Source organism: Aptenodytes patagonicus, chromosome 1 (genome assembly GCF_965638725.1).
Source record: "Aptenodytes patagonicus chromosome 1, bAptPat1.pri.cur, whole genome shotgun sequence".
Classification (NCBI taxonomy): domain Eukaryota; kingdom Metazoa; phylum Chordata; class Aves; order Sphenisciformes; family Spheniscidae; genus Aptenodytes; species Aptenodytes patagonicus.
Window position 1 is genome coordinate 200,286,515 of NC_134949.1, and position 19,261 is coordinate 200,305,775.

The window sequence follows — 19,261 nt, forward strand, 5'->3', positions numbered from 1 at the left end:
GTGAAGTGCTTGATTTCTGTGAAATGAATAGCCAATGTCTAAGCACTGTAAATTTATCATTATTACTAATTATCAGGGATCAAGATAACATCCAAAGGCCTCTACGTAATAAAACTGTTACTGACATCATCTGGAGTGGGAAATTAATCCATCATCTTTGCAGTGTGCTTTGAAATTGGAACTAGTTGTTCGTATTTCAGATGAAATGTTTTAATTCAGTGTATGAAAGTTTCCCTTCTGTTGGTCATGTATGTAATTGAAATATCCAGTCATTTTCTTCTTTCATTTTCATTTGGCAACTCCTTTGATTTAAAGTGACTTTTCAAAGGATGGTCATAATAACCTTGTATATGTTAAAAGTCAGCTCTTTCCTTCAGACCTCCAAGCACTTTACAGGATCATTGTTCTCATTTTGTAGAAACACACACTGAGCACAGGCAGTACTGATGGTTACGCATGGCAGGCAGAGGAGGCGGTCAAGGATGGAGGATGAATTGAGTCAACTCCAAGGACTGGGGCATTCCCAAAGCATTCAGGCTTGAAGTGTGACCTGTCAAATTGAATATTTGGCTAATATTCCAGAGTAATGAGTGCTGAAATTGCTCCACCTCATTTTATCCCTTAAAGTTGGATGTCTGATTTAGTGGAGTCAATCCATAGACACACACACTGGAGAGAGAGTTTGGAACCTGTAGAGGGTGGAGAAATTAATTTCTTTCTGTAGACATCTAGTGAGCCTAGTCTAGGGAGAGTGGTCCAGATGCACACTCTTTTAACAGTGCAGCTTTGATGAGGTGAATCCTACCCTTTTTTCTTCTCTAAAGAAGCTTCTGTTTCAGGGTTGAATGCTCAGAAAATGATGTGCTTGTTCTACCTAAGGGCCCCAGGTTTCTCTGTGGGTTCCTTCGGTTTAAATCTCTAAAGGTCTGCTCCTGATGCTTCTGATACCATCATCTTCAGCTGGGAAGCAGATCCCTGACCTTATCGGTAGAAAACCCATCCAACCATCTTCATGCTAATACCATGAATAACTTCTGCCTTTCCATTAGGCCTTCTCTTGCACACAGGGACTAAGCCGTGTTCTAGGTCTTAGAAAATCTTAGCTGTGATGCAGTGGTATCAGGGGCACATTTCTCATTTACTAGAATGGAGAAAAGAAAAAGTTCTTACAGATTTGGCATGTGAAACTGTTTCATGTATTCCATTAATTTCAGATCGCTCCTGAATGGTAGGATAAGGAACATACATAGTAAATTAAATAACTGAATAGTATATATTGGGTCATATTCTGAATTATTCCTTTCCCCTCTTGTGCACTGCACCATATCTTGGTTATTTTTGCATTAATTAATTTGAAGCAGTGGCTGCCAATATATGTGTCCTGTACTGTCTTGCATATAGTAGTCCTAAAATTCAAAACAATAGCTAAAAAAAATGTTGTTTTCAAATTCCATTCCCCTTCTTATAAAACATAAGAAGTTGACTAAAAGCTTAAGCAGATTTGATTTTTCGTGATAGGACTGGAACAAGCAAACTCACAGACATATAGATAACAGAGTAGACAAGAGTATATTGTCAAGATCTGAAATGTGCTTATTTCTGCAGTATTAGAAACATAAGGTTATACAAAGTCTTGATTTGTCTTTTCAAAATAAGTGGAGAGATTTTAATATTTCTACATGTCTTCAAGTCCTAAGGGCTTTAAAAAGACCACTTGGTATCACAGGCTTTGAGATAAAGTGTTAAAAAATGCTGACTGACAACAAAACACATCAGTGAGTTGAAAAATTTCAGCATAAATTAAATTCTTCTTAGCTCATCTACAGTAATTCTGGGCTAGGCCAAGCAGTACAGAGTGTTCAAGAAGTTGCAGGTTTCATGAGTAATATAGATACCAATCTGAAGGTAAAAGCAATAGGGCACATGACTAATGTGATAATCTCAGAAGCCCTCGTGAGTCCCTTCAGTTGATGATAAAGATGGCTAAACTGTTTTTTTAAGTATTTTCCTGTATTAAAATACTTAACAGCAACATCCACCATAAAGAGGCTGTTTTACCCATTAACACATTATAAACATCATCAAAGACAGCTCCCGATTTCCACACAAATTTCCACTGCCTGATGGAGTAGGCATAGCTACAGCTCTGAAACTTGCTGGCTCTCAGCTCCCAGCAGAAACAGCAATTCATTTAATGTTAACGGCTCAGAATATAATTAGATATATTTGTGTAAGTTAGAATGACATCCTTTTCCTTTTTTTTGTCTTTTTTTTCTGTATGCTGTGTTTCAGCTCAGCAAAATATGTGAAGAAAAACTACAAGCCATAGCATGGTTGGTGGATAATAAACCCACCAGTGGGTACTCAGTTACTGTCATGCAAGTGGTGCTGCTCTAGCAAATTTACATGTGACTAATAAGAAACATTTCTTGTTAAAGGCTTGTTACAGAAGAGGAGGAGGATGCCGGTCCACAGCACTGGCTACAGTCGGATGTCATGAGAGCAGGAGGGCTGGAGCCTCACTTCGCAGAACCTGAGACAAAATTTAGATGTTTCCCTTCATAATTGTTAGGGGATAAGTAACTCTATGATTACAACTTCTTGTCTGTGTACAGTATCCTCTGCAGAGAGAAGTATGTTACAAGCTATTAGACGAGACCCTTTCCCTTACTGCAGATGCTCACATACAAACAGAGATTGTTATGTTGGGAAGACCTTGTATTTTCAACATAATGAAAGCAATTCACCTGGAAACATTCACTTATTTCTTTTCTTGTTTTACACCAACATCTTAATCCTCTGCTTTCTCCTATTTTTATCAGTTTCCTTTTCTTACAAGGTCCTGTCATTTAATTTGATTTTTCCACACCAGGGTGCAGTGATATGCACCATATTGAGTTATTTTTAAACCACTGAAGAAAGTCCATGAGTTACCACTATAAAGATTTCTGCAAAATATTGACCTTGCCTTTTTCAATAAATTTAAGACAACTTATCATGCATGTTTTCCTTCAAAACAACTTATGTCAGCTCACCTCAAAGTTCCTCTACTTCAGACCTACCCTCCAACTCAGGGTACAGGCTATAGAGACAAAAAATGCTGTTTTTACCTCCCTGCCTGCTGCCCTTTGCAGGTTGCCAGCCACCCAAACTCCAACTTCTGCTACAGAAAACTTTTAGCAAGGGGGAAATGGCTTCAAAAATACCTGACCTTCTCATAAAACACTCCAGAGAGAGAAAAGAAGATGGACAAAACACCCTAAAATTGTGAGAAAATAGCATTTTGATTATTGGTTGCCAAGAAACTGAATAGGATTCACTTTGTTTAATGTCTCCTCTCTGGTCTAGGTCAGCTGTCTAGGCTCCCTTCCTCTATAGCCAAAGAGACAGGTAGGCACTTGCAGAGGATGTCAGCCTATCTTAAGAAAGATATATAAAACAAATAAAGAGTGAATCAGTCTGCAAAGGTACCTCTCTCTCTAGGGACTAATGATTCTATGATTCTATGACTACAAAGTGATTGCAGGAAAAGAGTTTAAACCAGGCACCCTTTAGACAGCAAAAAATTAGATGAAAGAAGTCCCATCCTTGAGCAGAGACAGTAAGTGCCAGTGCTAAATCTCAGTGTCCTGTCACACAGCATCTCTCCACAACAAGGAGAACCATGATGCCATTCTTCTGAAGTCCAGAAGTGGGATCTGCAGGGCCATGGCCTTCATCGTTTGGCTGCTTCATTACCTAGCATCTCCTGTTGGCACTATTAATTACCGACTAGCTGGCTGAGCCCAGAATCAGATCTCCATAGAGAGAACTTGCTGCAGAAGAAAATTTCCCTCCCTTCAGGCATCTTCCTGCTTGAGTAATTTGGGAAAAATTTGCATGTCTTCTGTGGTTCATATGGTTCAGAAAGTCTCCTTTTCTTGAGAGAACTTACTCTGAAAAAATACCCAGAAATGATCACTTTCACCCTCCTGTTCGTCTTCTTTCTTTGACAGCTACATGACCAGAGCATCAGCAACCAGAAAGCCTAATCCATCTGCCTGCAGAGTCCCAAGTGCATGTGGATTATCCTGTTTGTAGAGATGACAGAATTTGGCAGTACGTAGCCACATTGCCCAACAACAGTTCAAAAAACTGGCATTGGAAGAGATAGTACACGCCAGGATTGTGGCAATTTGACACAAGTAGCCCTGGCTTAGAAATCCTGTGATTTCTAGTAGGAAGCTGTGATACTGCTTCTCCCTTAATTTGGACTGCCCCACACTGCCTGTTTTGTGATGGAAAGACTGAACAGTGTTCAAAGGGGAGAGCTGTTCCCTTTTTACCTATCATTTGATAATACCAGTCCCTAAACCCCAGCCTGGTCTGGGGAGTTTTGGAGACAATATCTAATCCCTGTCAGTCCTCAGGATGAAGTCATCATCTGTCTCATTCTCAGTGGTCTTTAACTTTGTTTTCTTAGACTAACAGGGACCTAACACATCTGCTGTGTAATGATTTGTGTATTCTGCCCTTTTTTCTTTGGGCTTCTTCCCTCCTTCATATTTTTTCCAAGTTTTGTATTTTTTAATTGGTGCAAAGCTTGTAGAGAGGGACAAATATTTCCTTTAAAACTAATTTGGGTGGAACAACTGACAAATTTTCAGGCACACAAACCCTTCCTCAAGTCTGCAGCAGGAACAGCAGATTTTACATTAATAACAGTTTGGGAGCAATAGTACTGGTTTTAACTATTATGTTTGTACTAGACGCAGACAATTCAAGTAAATAGGATGCCTGCTGCCTATTGAGTACAGGAGAATGTTAGCAAGGGGAGAGATGATAAAGTCATTAACATTTGTGAAGCAGCAAAAGAGACAAGTCATTTCCTCCTGTAGATTAGCAATGATTTAGCATGAGAAGGGATGTGGCAAAATTACTGTGCTGGAAAACTACTATTTCTTCTGAGTCCATGCCCTTCATCTGTTAGAATTATCCCCTTTGACTCCAGCCTCTTGTCTTGAAAGTGTGTAGGTCTCTCTTAAAACCTGAACATAAAGATAAGAGAGGGATTGGTTGTTTTGCAAGAAATAATTGCCTTTTGGCATTTCTGGTGGTTTTGGTGATCATATATCCATGGTCATTTTGGTATCACAAGAAGTATCCTTTGTATGTACGTCATAATAAATTCAAATTTTCAGCTCATTTCAGAATATATTAGTTACTGTACCATGTCACACCATCTCACCACCAAAAGAATTTAAGAACAGGGCAAACATACATAATATTCCCACTAAGAATCTTCAGCTTCCAAGCTTTCGTGGCACAGGTTCTTCTTCCAGTAGAGAAAGTTTCTGTATATTTAAAAACTCTGTGGATTTCTATTCCTTGAACTTTTTGTGGTTCCTCTTGAACCCCTGTACGCTTTAGCTTTTACGTAATCTTGTGGTAAGGACTTCCACAACTTCACTACATGTTTTTTGTAGAATCCCCTCTTTTCTGTTAGTTCTCTGTAGGGACTACATCCAACATATTAATGATAAGCTTGACAACTACAGAGCTTTCTCTCAATTACCTCTCGCTGCCATTTGTGCCTGGGGGGCTTTGGCTGTGGCAGCATTCAGCAGTCTGCTGTAAGAGACTTGTTGGTATAAAACTCTTGGCCAGGAGAACGGTGCACCACCTCCTGCCCAGGACATCATGCCAACCAGCCAAGCAGATACACATATTAGTTGAACAAAATGAGGCAAAGGCATTTCAGTTAGAATGAAAAAATTACTGCAATGCAACCTCTCCTTGTCAACTTCAGAGTATATCCCCCCCCTTACACACCAACACTGTGTCCCCTAATCCCAGTTCTTGGTGTTTAATTTACCACCTAGCAGTGGTTTGGTTGGGACCTCTTGTGACCACTTGCCCAATACTTTCCTTAAAGGCGAAATGGGGAATCATTCCCAGCAGGAAATTATTTCAACATTGCCCTGTGAGCCCCTGGGAAGGTGCAGGGAGGCTGTTGACATGGCATTATTGCCTCCTATAGACAGTCACTTGGTATTCCTGGGTACTGTTATGACATCGTAGCTAATTATTTACTTGCCCCATTATTTTCTTACCTCTATTGTGTTTTCTCCTTTCACTCATGCCCTTTCACTCCTTTTTACTCTTCCCTTTGTTACCACAGAGTGTCTTGTCCCTCTGCTCTCACTACTTCTCATTATCTTTCCATAATCCTATTCTACAACCTAACCATCATCTGCACTTCTCATAGCCCTAACCTGAAAAAAGGTCCTGGCAGATATTAGAACATGTTCAGAGACTAGCAATGATGATGAAAGGTTTTTAGAGTGAAGAGTGAGTAAAGAAATACAGGCTACTAACTTAAAGGAGGAACCTAAGAAAGGGGTTTGGCACATAAAAGAATATGCAATATAAAGAAGTAAATTAGATTCTCCTATTCACCTTCTCTCAAGGGAGCATGTGTGAAACGCAAAAGCAGAAGAAATGTTTTTTTAAACATACAGTTAACCATGAAATGTATTGCCACAAATATAACTGAGGAAAGAATGTAGCATCTTATAAAAATGTTAGACAATTGGATTGGATGTAGGTACAGGGAACCCCACAACTGCATTAAGTGTGTTTAATTACAACGGTTTAACCTAAACCTCAAACTTTTGTCTGAGGTTGCACAACTACTGTGCAAGTTGGTGGAGGGAAAAGAGTGGGTAGAATTTAATTATACAGGCAGGTAAATCTCTAATTCTCCACCACTGTGTTCAGGAGTCTTCCATCAAAGCTTGATTTCTGTGAAAGAAAAGCTATTGGGCCAGTGAGGTCACTGCTCCAATTTAGTACAGCAGTCATGGCATGTCAGTTTTTTGGTGCCTTGTCTTTTTATCACACACATTAGACCTGGAGAACTCCTTTATTCCTCTGAACTGGTGAGTGTGGAAAGAAAAAGCTGGGCTGCAAAGGAAGAAATCAAAGGCAGGATTTTATTTAAAAACTGCCAGCGCACCAAGATTTCTGTCTCTACCCTGTGATAACGTCATGCACCCAGGGGTGACTATACAGCAGAAACAAATTATTAGATAATTGGAAAGGCAGGTACTTACATTTGAACTACAGGCAAAACCATTCTCTTGGGTGACTTAACAGAGAGGTCTTCACAACACAAGGTCTCCTACTTAGTTAAAGCTAAAAATGTCTGTTTCACTAATAATTCATTTTCAAAACAGGTAATTAAGCAGTGAGACATTGTAAGGCATTTATTAATGTTTAATAATGCATGGCACAAGGCAGAAGAATTTTGGTGCTAATTTGTTCTTGATAACCTTTCTAATTCTTTAGCCTGTCCTGAATCTGGTTTTTTTTTCAGAATGCCTTTAAAAATGCAGACTTCAGTGCAACATGTGAATCATTTAAACCCAAGACCACAATTAGGTTGTAAAGCACTGAGTATATGCATATGTTTTATGAAAAGTACATGCTTGTGATTCAGCTGTGAAAACCTGAGGCTGTTTTTTTTTCCAGAATAAAACCTAACCCAGCAAGCTTTAATTGGATCTCTGCGGGAGACAGTTCATGCGTTGAACTTCTGTCTCTCCCTGATTTATATACAGGGGGTGTATATATGAACAGAAAAAAGGAGTTTCTGATTCCAACACATTAATGAAACTCTTCTAAAAACATAAAAGGGAAATAAAAACATCAAGGGTTTTGTTCTGATTACTCATGTATAAATCTCTGAAATCTGTGAAGGGAAAAAGGTATTGTTGTAGTGTTGCTAATTGTTAAACGGGGGATGATCCAAAAGCCAGAGCCAACAGCCATGGGAGAAGGGTATATCGGTGGGGTTCTGGAGGATGTTTTTTATATTTCCGACACAGCCAGGAGGGAGGTGAAGCCTCTGGTAATGCCGTTTCCTATATAGAACTCTCAGTATGGCATGTTTCCCAGTTGTTTGTCTTTGCAGAAATCAAGTCATTAGGGGGTCATTTCTCATCTCTAGGAGACTTGAAGGCTGCAGATCAATACTTCAAGTAGGTGATTAGTGGATATCAAGCATCAGGGTTTGCAATTATCTAATTCAAAAGTGAGGGAAGCAATTGGAAGCAAGCAGCTTCATGGACTAAAATAATTAGATCAGATAATTCTTCTAATGTGAAGTATATATATTACCAAAGAATGTTAAAAGACAGAACAGAAAGAATTAAGTAGTCATTTCAAAAATTTTAGACAACCAGTTTCACAGGATCAAATATGACTGATTGAAACTATTGTCAAAAGAGAGAAGAGGAAAGCACTGGTTTTATAAGCCTATATATATATATATATATATATATATACATTTTCTGCTAGAAATACTTGAATTGAGATAGTCAGTTTGACTTTCATATCTGTTAGTCCTTACAGAGGTGCTGCTATTCAGTCCCAGACCTTTCATCACAAGGGCAAGTTAGTTACATTACAGGTCAGCCACACTTACCCTAACATGCAGTTAGAATCCATTTTAACATCATAAGGGGAAAAAAGGCCTAAGAAATACAGTTATCTTCTGTGGCCAGTGGGATAAACTGCACTTTCAAAATACATTTCGCACTGTAATAGCTGTTGGGAGTTGTAGCGGCTCGCAGCAGGTTTTGCTATTAGGTCTAAGGCTTGCATCTATGTTTACAGAGACATACTACAACTGGACATAACTTCTCAGGCCTGCAAAGGGAGTCATGGTGCAGGTTCATCCGCGCAATGTGAGAGGCTTCTAACTGGTGTCAGGTTAAAAGCGTGCCCTGAAGATGTGCACCCGCAGCTCTGTGGGTTACTGCAACATGGTGCAGTGTGAATGGTGCCAGCAGTGCCTCTACACCCTCCAGCACTTCACTTCCAGGCCCCAAGTGCTCTGCTGCCCCAAAATGGTGAATCGTGCCTTTCACCAGGGCTACCTTCCTAGGGCACTGTACAGACTTGATAGTGTGACAGAGCTTGTGATTTTTTTCAGATAATTGAGTTGCAGTTTTCTGGCAAGCTCCACCCTCTTATACATTTTTAACATCTGGTCCCAAATACTAAATAAAAATATGGTACAGTAGATGGGGACTTTTTTCTTTTTCTTCCAGTGTATTTAATGGTTCATTAAGCTGCTATTATGTATGTGATGTCCTGTATTAGAAAACACAATAGAATCTCCCTGCTACAACTGGCCATAGCTTTAGAGCTCTAAAGTTAAATTTAAGGACACTGGAAGGCCACCAGAGAGGGAATTAAAAAAACTGACCTTCATAAATCTCAATGGGATACAAGGATGTAAATTCTGCATGTAGCTAAGAAGAGTTTGAAACTCTCAATAGAAAAGCCTGTATCCGTGGATTTATTGTAACCACCCAGCATCTTCCCCCTCTTATTATCTTGAGCTTCCCTGCCTGTAATTATGGACACTAAGTCCATGTGACTCGGCGTCACATTGACAAAATTATTTGTGAATAGGAATCACTTTAGCAAGACTGTGAAAATATCCTGTTCACTCGTGTCTTGGGAAGGTCTTCCATTGTGTAGAGTTTTATTGAGTATGTAAAAGTTTTAAGTAGTATAACTTTTGTATAGGTTTAAATTTGCTATTCCTCTCATCCTTCCTCCATATTTCTCATCTGGTTATATATATCTTTTATTTACTGGATTGGCTATAATGAAAATTGAGGAATTAAAGGATTGTGCTGCACAGAAATAAACTGCAGTGGATCTGCACTTTGTGCTGCCACCCTGGACGTGCCCTAAAGGTGAAGGCTGAAGCTTCTACGCCTTTGCATCTTCCTTGTGACAGTAAGTTAAAAAAGGTCATGGCCCAGATTTTTCAAATGTCTAACTGCAGTGATTTCAGTTTCAACAAGGAGCATGATAGACAGAATCCAACAAAACTGCTGCAGCAGTGATGCTGCTGTTCAGTATAAGAAATCTCAATTGTTGGTGGATGCTCCTTAACAGGTTTTGGCCTATAAAACATGCCTTTATTCAGCTTACCTCAGTTTACCATATAAATAACTTTGGCAAGTCCTTTCCAGGTTCCCGGTGGGCTACTACTATAAAAGGAAATTAATAATATCAATTGCACTATCTTTTGCTGGAGTACAAACTCAGTCTGTCTCTAAAGTGCTTTGTGGAGTTACCTTGGATACAGAATCTGGCCCATTTCCATCTGGTGGAAAATAATATCTTAATTGGAGGTTTTTAGTGGGTATAATTACTTCAAGATGTCCACTGACATTTCATATGGCATTTCAGTTACTTAGTAGTAGTAAACTCATAGTCAGGTCTCTGTGCCACTCCATACTAAAGAAATATCCCAGCACAAAAGACTTTCAGTCAGAAAATACCTTGTCAGCTAGTCTAGTTTTGTACTTCATTACTAGCAGTAGGGATGTGTGGATTTTGCCTGCTTGTGGAGAGGAGCTGACACTAGTTCAAATAAGCAACAAAAACAAACTAGCAAGTGGCAATCTGCAAATGAAGGTGAATCAGTGTTGTTGTGTTGTATTGACTCACAGCTGCTTATTAGATTCTGGGACGTTCTTCGTCTTCATGGAAACAAAAGACTGATTTTACAGCAGAGACTGCCATGCAGTGTGGGAAGGCTGATAATGGCTGAGAAGGAACTGGCCCTGCACAGTCCTGGCGATGGAAGGATTCGAGGCTACAGGGACAGAGACCTAGAGGCAGAAGCTGTCCTCACCAACCTCAGCTATGAATTAATGAAAAGATATAGAGCTGCCAGTACAGTTGCTTTTGGCAGCAAGCTGCTATTTTAGGACACTGAGCAGAAATCAACTGAAATTTTGTTCTCCAGGAGGCACAGCTCTGTGGCACCCATCAGTCCCAGGAGAGTCACTGCTCAGGTCAGCCGTGCAGGTCTGAGCTGCCCTGTGTCACAGGTAATACAGAATTGATCAGAATATGGCCACCGGCTGCTTTCAGACTTGGCAATGCTGGCAGGTCTGGATTTGGCAATTTTCAGCGGTAGGCTGCAGCCCACAGTTTGTGTCTTTCAGGTATGTCCTAACTAACTAGCTCAGGTGCTGGTAGTGCATCGGAAGCCACGGATTCGGCACTGTCTGGGTACTGACCTTACCTCTCAGGCAGGTTTCCATCCCGGGCTGGTCTCCCTGCTGATGTGAGCAGAAGGTATCTACAGTGCTTAAGCACTTTACTGCAAAGGCACTGCACTGGTGGTGGTCTCATAGCCAGGAGTCAGGCTGCAGAGAGCCCCCCCAGGCAGCAGTCTGCTATCGAGTCTGTTTACTTGCTCTAATAGATTCCAGTTATGCCTTTTAATTTTCACGCTGAATTAATTACCTGTCCTTCCACACAGATGGCTTCAGAATAAAAATACAGCGCATGTCCTCAGCTTTCATTTAAAGTTCCTTTCATACCAATGCAGTGGCTGGCAAGACCCCATATAAAAACCTTGACAGTCAAGTAATACCAGCTAAGGCTCCAGTTAGAGAAGCTGCATTGGAAAAATTGATCTTGAAACTGTCCTCCAAAATCTGCATCTCAAGGTTACAGCTAGCCTGTATATATGGAACAGAACAGAGGGCATGAAACCCTGCTCCCTGGGGTACTGCTCTTCCATCATGCTTATATACAGCCAGAAAGACAGATGAATAAGCCATGCGGTATTACATTTGAATGTGTGATAAAACACTTTTTTGCTTAAGACATTTCACGTCATTCTTCATTTCATCAGCTTCTAGTTTCATGATACAGAACAGATCACTTTTTTTTTGTTAGAACATCTGTGATATTTCATTAAAATATTGGCAGTGTGAGGCCCTGACTTTCTTACAAAAATAAATGCATTTTATATAATCTACCAAGTGTACTGACTTTGCTGCTTTAGCCCTCACCACTAACCTTAGCACATAAAAGCTCTAAAGCGCTTTAAGTGTACAGCAGGCATTCTCTGTCTTCAGAGAGGGGCTGCCTTTTCTTGCAGAAATCACATGAGACCCATTCAGACATGTTCCCCTTCAATATTAATGGCACCTTCCCTCTTTGTAAGTTACAAAAAAATCAGTTTGGTCACTTGAGGGATGGGAAATCGTTTCTATTCACTCAAGTTATTTATGGATTTAAATCCCTCATGCCCTAATGGAAGAACATTCCTACCATTATTAACATTACAGAGACACAGGCACTGAAAGAGAGTACTAGGCACTTTATTCATATCTTTCTTACAATGAAGGAGCATGAGTGAACCCTTGATTTGAGTCTTTGTACCTACAAAGGCGATGAGCTCTGACAGGTAGAGAAGGGATATCTCTTTAATCTTATGACAACTCTTTATATTTTTTTTAATGAGAAGAAATTTCATCTTTGCTTTTCATCCAATTAATAATGTTTGCAATTCACCTCCAAATGGACAATGTCCAGTAGTGATTACTTTTGCTATTAGTTAATTCTTTACAGGGTTCTGAAAATGCTGTCTTCACTGAAGGAGAAAATTTCTTTCTTCTAAAACAAACTCTGTCCTGAACCATACAACAAACACTTGGGAGTATTTCAACTGGTCTTACATCTCATTAAAACATTTGTAAATTTGTCTCTTTTAACATACTCTCAGAAACCACCTAACAGAACTTTGTTAACATCTTCCAATTCCAAAATATACTGAGGAAGGACAGAAGCCCAAGCTTTTGAATATTAGACTCGGGGTTCAGGCCTCAAATATGAAGTTAAAAAATAGTTAAAGCATGAAAAGCTACAGTGTCTTGGAGGGAGAGATGAACCAAGACAAAGAGATGGGAGAAGGGATTTGTTTTCATATGACAAAAAAATTGAAATGATGAGTCAATGGGGCAGAGATTTACAAGAAGGCTGTTCCAGATGGCAGAAACTGTACAGAAGAAAGCTTTTGCCTTGACAGTTACAAGCTTGTTTGGTGGGACCAAAAAGAAGCCAGTGCAAAGTTAAGAATGAACCTAGAGAGAGGAAGAGAGAGAAGACAAAAAGAGGTGACATAACTTGACAGGGGAATATTGAAAAAATACAATAAAGTTTCTTTGACTGCATGGGATTCTGCACATGCAGATTTGCAATAACCCGGGGAATAAGAGATGGAGGGAAGGATAATGACTCAGCATAGAAAGAGTTTAGACAGTTGTGTAGAAAGGAAAATGGCATCACCCACAGCAGGGTCACAAACAGCAGTGTTTTGCTCATGCTGCATACCCACTGAGAAGCTGCAGACGCTGAGTATCCCAGGTCAGCTTCCCATAGGAAACGAGCAATTATTTGATGCCTGAATGACTCCTCATGTACCTGACTTGGGGCAACACTGACAATTTCAGCCCAAGAGCAGTGCCCAGACCTCAGAGTAATGTGCCGCTGCAACAACTCCATCTCAAGAATTTGTGTTGCTTGGGAAGACTTATCCTCCTTCCTGTGAAGAGGAAAAGCTGTGGCTACTAACCACACACAGCTCCCCAAAAGGCATCCACATCAGAAAGCAACACAAGCCATAGGGGTTTTTCCCAGACAAATACTTACATGACAAATGTCTAGACCGCACATAACAGTTCTATCTGCTGCCTCTGATCACAGGACTTGCCTCTTAATTCCTTCTAGCTCCCTCGTGGCCTGAGTTCAAAGCTTTCCCAAGCTTTGCAAAGGCAAAGGCAGAGAGCAAGCCAGTGTGCATACCTCATCAGTACAGGCTATTCTCTCTGCTATCACACATTCACACAGTAAAGTGAAAATTAGTCCAAGAATCAATGTTTGATTAACTCTGCCAAGGAGGCTAGCTCGGCATCAAATAAGAAACTCAGCATAATAGGATTCTTTTTCCTCCAGAAAATGACTGGCTGCAACAGCTTATTTTCCAGAGTGCTACAGAAGAAAATGTACTTCCATGTTTCAGTTCATTTCACCCATACTTCAAAATGCAATGAATTTAAAATTACATGAATGCCACCTCATTTCAGTTGTACAGCAGAAAGGGCACAAATTGAAAAGTACTTTTATACTTCACATAACTTGAATTTTTCGAATTGTTACTTTTCCTCCCTTGAGGCAAAAGCATCAAACCTAACTCGGAGGACTGAAGAACCTGATACATGACATCGATGATCTTAAGGGTCTTTTGCAACCTAAATGATTCTATGATTCTGTGGTATCTGTCTCACATTCATTTGCTCTGTGTCTCTTAACTTCACTGACATCATCTGAGTTTATGTGACATACCCATATAAGCAAGATGATAGAACTAAAATTTTTCTACTTCGTACAACTATCGCTATCAGCTCCAGAGCCCTTCAAGTGTGCTTTACTCAGCCTCAGTAATTAAAAAAATACATTTGTTTTACTTACCTTTGGATCTGTTATTTCTGAAGATGAAAAGATAACATTGTGCTCTTGTGATGACAGAAAGTGGTTGATAGCATTTAACACGTCTAAATAGTATGATTCATAAAATACCAAGCAAAGTTCTTATATCTTAACTAGCTCAGAGTGTGACTCGTGTAATATACACAGACATATCAAATAGTGTCTCTGGCTCGTCACTGAAGCAATTACACCAGAGGGCTGATGAGCTGCAGAACTAATGTAGGTTGTTTTCTCCCGGATTTCTGTCTTTGGGTTGATTCATGCTGACGTCTGAAAAAATGCGCGTTAGATATGAACCTTTTCAAGAGTGGCAGCAAGCAGAGGGGTATCCTTATGCATGCTCTCGCTCTTCCTTGTGCTCTCTCTCATGCTTTCTTTCTTGGACTCTGTATGTTGTTTAGGTGAACATTGCAGCCTTTCTCACAGTCAGGGCATGTACACTTTCTCCCCTCCACCCAGCCAACTATTTTAGCAAGACGTGTTGGAGGGTACTACAGCTGAGATAGATGATAGCTCCCTTCAGCCATATGGGTTGGACTTGGCCAAAGGCACAGGGTGACAGTCCACACATACATAAACTGTATGAAATCTCATTTCTGTGGGAAACCAGGATGAGCAAGGATGGGCAGAGGACAGGCCATTTGTTGATTAGCAGATACAGGCAAGAGGGAACAGCATTTACCTGTCAATACCACAGGCCATGGGCAAAAATAATGGTGTGGTTGTTGTTTGGTTTTTTTTTTTACATACATGACTGTAAGCATGACATCTTAGACAAAATAAATCCTAATAAGGAGTTGACATGGGAAGATTGCTGGTAGAAGGTGGGAACTGGAGTCCTCTGGCTCTTTGCAGAAAGGGCAGTTTAATGGAGCCGGTCACCCTCACACTGGTGAAGCTTCTCTCCCTGGTGGGAATACCAGTTTCTCTAGCTAGCCCTGTTATTTCTATAGCCAGCCAGGCTTTTGACTGTCTTCTGAAGCTATTAGGTCACAGCCGAGGCAAAGGTGATGATGGCCTGAGACTACAAGTTCATTTCTAGTAAGCAAGGAAACACCATGAGGCAGGGCCTGCTTTTGGTTATTCCCAAGGAGACCTTGGTGGGAACGAGTGACCCAAAGGTGAATGGCTCCCTAGGTGATCAGTGTCCCTACGCCCCGCCATCCCTTTCCTAAAGCTCCCACTTCTCTAATAGTGATTAAATGTTACTCTTTTCTCAACTTTATGATTAAATGTTCTAGCTAAGAAATTAATATGCAAAAATGGAACTTACTAAAGCTCATTCCTTGGGGGGATATGTAATTATACAGAAATTAAAAGAACATAACTTACACATTTTGCATTTCCACAGAAACACATGGACTGAGGGCCAGATTTTCATTGTCATTCTAGCATCTAAATACTTTTAAAAATCTGGTCTAAAATGTGTACATTTTTTCCCCTAAGCAAAACTTAAAAGTTTCAGTTAAACCACTTTTAATAGAAAATTAAATTATGCTTCTTGAAAGATTAACTACATGTAGTCCTGCACACAGTATTTTTTTCTAGTTGCCAGTTAATTATTTCAACAGCACACCCCAAGGACTGTGTTCATGTGAGGTAACACTTTTGTCGGGTCACCACCCTTGAGGTCTGGGTTATTTTAGCATAACATGCAATTTCTAGGAATCTTACTGATTAATTCTCATTCATTTTTTACATATAGGTCCTTTTCTTGGACATTAATGTTTGGATTTGAAAGTCTTACATATTGTGCAAATACAAAACCACAGCTTAGGCAATTCCAAGGTTAAAACATTTAGCCATAGGTATCATGAATGCTAGCACAAAGCCAATTTAACCAAGCATGCACATAGAGGGTTGGCTTCCTTAAAAGCATCCTGACTCAGTTAAATACATAGCAAACTTAGGCATACCAGTAAATGTTCATTCTTGTATTTGATAATTTATATAGATTAAATCTGCTGCTGGAAATCTACTGGTTTTATTGAAGTTATACAGATTTACACTAGTGATGACCAGGCAAAGTAGCGTATATGCCTGAAGTACAGCTTAATTTACAGCTTTGTTTTCAAGGACTCTGTCATATATGGTTCTGCTACATGAAGGCACTGGAAGCTGCATAAAATGTGCCTTAATACACTGTATTAATTACAAAATAATAGGTGATCATATGATAGAAATAGAAGGTAAACACACAAGTTAAGAAATCATATTTCTACTTACAGTGGTATTTTCCAGCTATTGCATGCCTAGTTATCCAGGCAGAACAGTCTTATCCTAACTATTTTAGTAACATAATCATTTATTTTAACAATTGGGATTTGGGGGCACGGGGGGTGGCGAGCAGGAGCAAGACACAAGAGGAGAGAAAAGAAAAACATTTCACTTCCCATTACTACGTACTCCTTCTGGCTTGTCCCAAACTGTGTGCAAGTTCTCTGGAGAAGAGGCCCATGGTAAGTCATCCCTGGAACACTTACAGAGACCTGAGCAAGGCCCTTTTCCCTCTCTCCCAGCCCCAAAAAACTAGGAAAAAATCCATTCTTTAACTGAAATTTAGGGAATAAGCATCAGACCACAAATCCATTTTCTTTCTAGGAGCTTTACAGAGCAGGTAGCAGTCTTTAATTTATTTGTGTTCTTTGTGGTCACATAACACAAGTGAATCATTTTAGCTCCAGTATGATCTGGACTTCCTATGGGAAGAGCTCAGAAACACTCTGAGGACACAGAGCTGGTGGTATTGCTCACTACTATTGTTTATACATGTCAAAACTTGTGCCTGTATAGGGGAAAATAACAAACTACAAACTAGGAATGTGTTGGGGCTGTTAGTGCCTCCCCTGGGGAGACCTTCAATGCAAAGCAACATCATGCAAGACACTCTTTGACCATATTATATGACACTGAGAAGACTTTTTTGGACTTTTGACCAACAGATGACATCTCCACAGCACCAGTTTCTTCAGTTCACTCACAAAGCCTATGAAAATCCATTCTTCCATCTCAGAGGAGTACATCACAAGCACACATAGTAACCAAAAAGATAGGGAGTCAGAGATCTTCATTGTACATGATTTTGGCCCTTTCTTTAGGTCATTATCCAGATCATGTATCTGTTACTGGTATCTTAAATACATGACTTACTGCATTGTTCCTACAATAGGCTTCACTATCGTTCACAATCATAACTAACATCTTCCCATTTTCCTGCATATTTACGACCTCTGTAGGTACCATTAGAGGTAATTTTTTCCCTCAGTTTTATTACAGAAGGCAAAGGAACCAGGAGCATATGTTGCAAAATAAAGTGAGTCTCTATTGTGCCTTTGTCATCAGCTGCATTCCAATCTGTTTCCTTTTCTTTCCTTTCTCTTCAGGTCTGATTCTGCTAGAAAGTACTTCCAGCAAGGTGTAAAACTTTATACATTTTAAAGCAGGGAGAAGCACACCTTTTGCTGTCTCTGCCCTCATGTCCCATGGATATAGAAGAGAAAGGATTTCAAGCTTTTCAGATACTCTTTACTATGGACTGGAGAAGACGTTTTTCCTGTGACTTCATATATTTTGAGTGGTCTACTGGTGTAGGAGGTGTGTGCTTCTAGAACTCTGCTGGAGCTGAGGAAAATCCTGTTTAATCTGACACAGGAACTACCAGTAGCTGAGGAAGAAAGTAATTCTGAGTTCTGGTGTATGATGTGTTGCAGTACCGAATGCACAGTGTAATAGCAAAGAGACATATCATTGCATAGGCTTCCTACTGGCTGTGGTCGTGACTTGAAAACCAGCATCTCCCTGATGGCATCCAAAGAGTGATTTCTTACTCTAAAAGCAGATCTAGTGATTCTTTGCATTTTTAGGAGAAGAATATAAAGAATTGCAAACAAGGCATGAGATTCTTCAGTCTATGGCAAAAAAATCCTATTGGTTCAATAGGCTGCAACTTCATTTAGATTAGCGCTAAATCTGAAGAGTGAGGAGAAATGAGTGAGGTGGTTGAAGGTTTTTCATTCTTCCTTTCTCTTTTTTGGCAGCAGCAACCAAAAAGGCATTCTTCCACAAAGATCCTATGAAATATCGCACTGTCTTCCCTTAGGCTTGCTTTTCTGAGATAAAAAGAAAGCTCTCTATGGAGAGGGGTAGAATTTATTTATGTCATGGATCTGTCACAAGAACTTCAGTGACAATGAAGCAGAATTGCTTCTACAAAGATTAAAATAAACCTGCAAGACAGCACTTGCAGTTCCTCCAGTGATTCTTCACACTTCTCTTACCAAAGAGAACAAACAACCAAAGTACACCAATATTATGATGAGGCTGCCAGTTGATCTGTTAACTAGACATCAGGAAGAAACAGAAGTGTTCAGATGTCAAAAATATTTTTCGCAGGATGGTCACAATGTTAAAATACCAGGAAGGCTGAGTTTTGCTCTGTCTCCCTCACATACACACCAAAAATTATCTAGCCAGAGTCAATGTAAAAATGCAAAAATAGCTTACTTTTAGCTTAGTGACTGTGGTTGTTCTGAGCTTCTGAATTAAAACTAATATTCATAAAGGTGCAGAGAGAAAATTTGCAGAGGGAAACTCCAAACTTACAAATGTTTATGGGAGAAAATAATTTTTATAAAATGGCAACTGTAGCAGAAACATGGAAGGTATTTGTTATCATGCGGGGCTAGTGGCTCTGGGCAAAGGTCTGGCAACAAGTTTAGCAGTAGTTAGCTCTGTATAAACAGCGTGCAACTGCAACGCTGTTTATACAGAGCGTATATAAGCATATAAGCTGTTTATGCTACAAAGGAAGGAGTGCAAAAAGAGCATGTGCTGGAATAAAAGTGGGGAAGCCCTGTCAGCCCACACCTCATCGCAGATGGGACTGCGCAGAGTGCTGTACACCAAA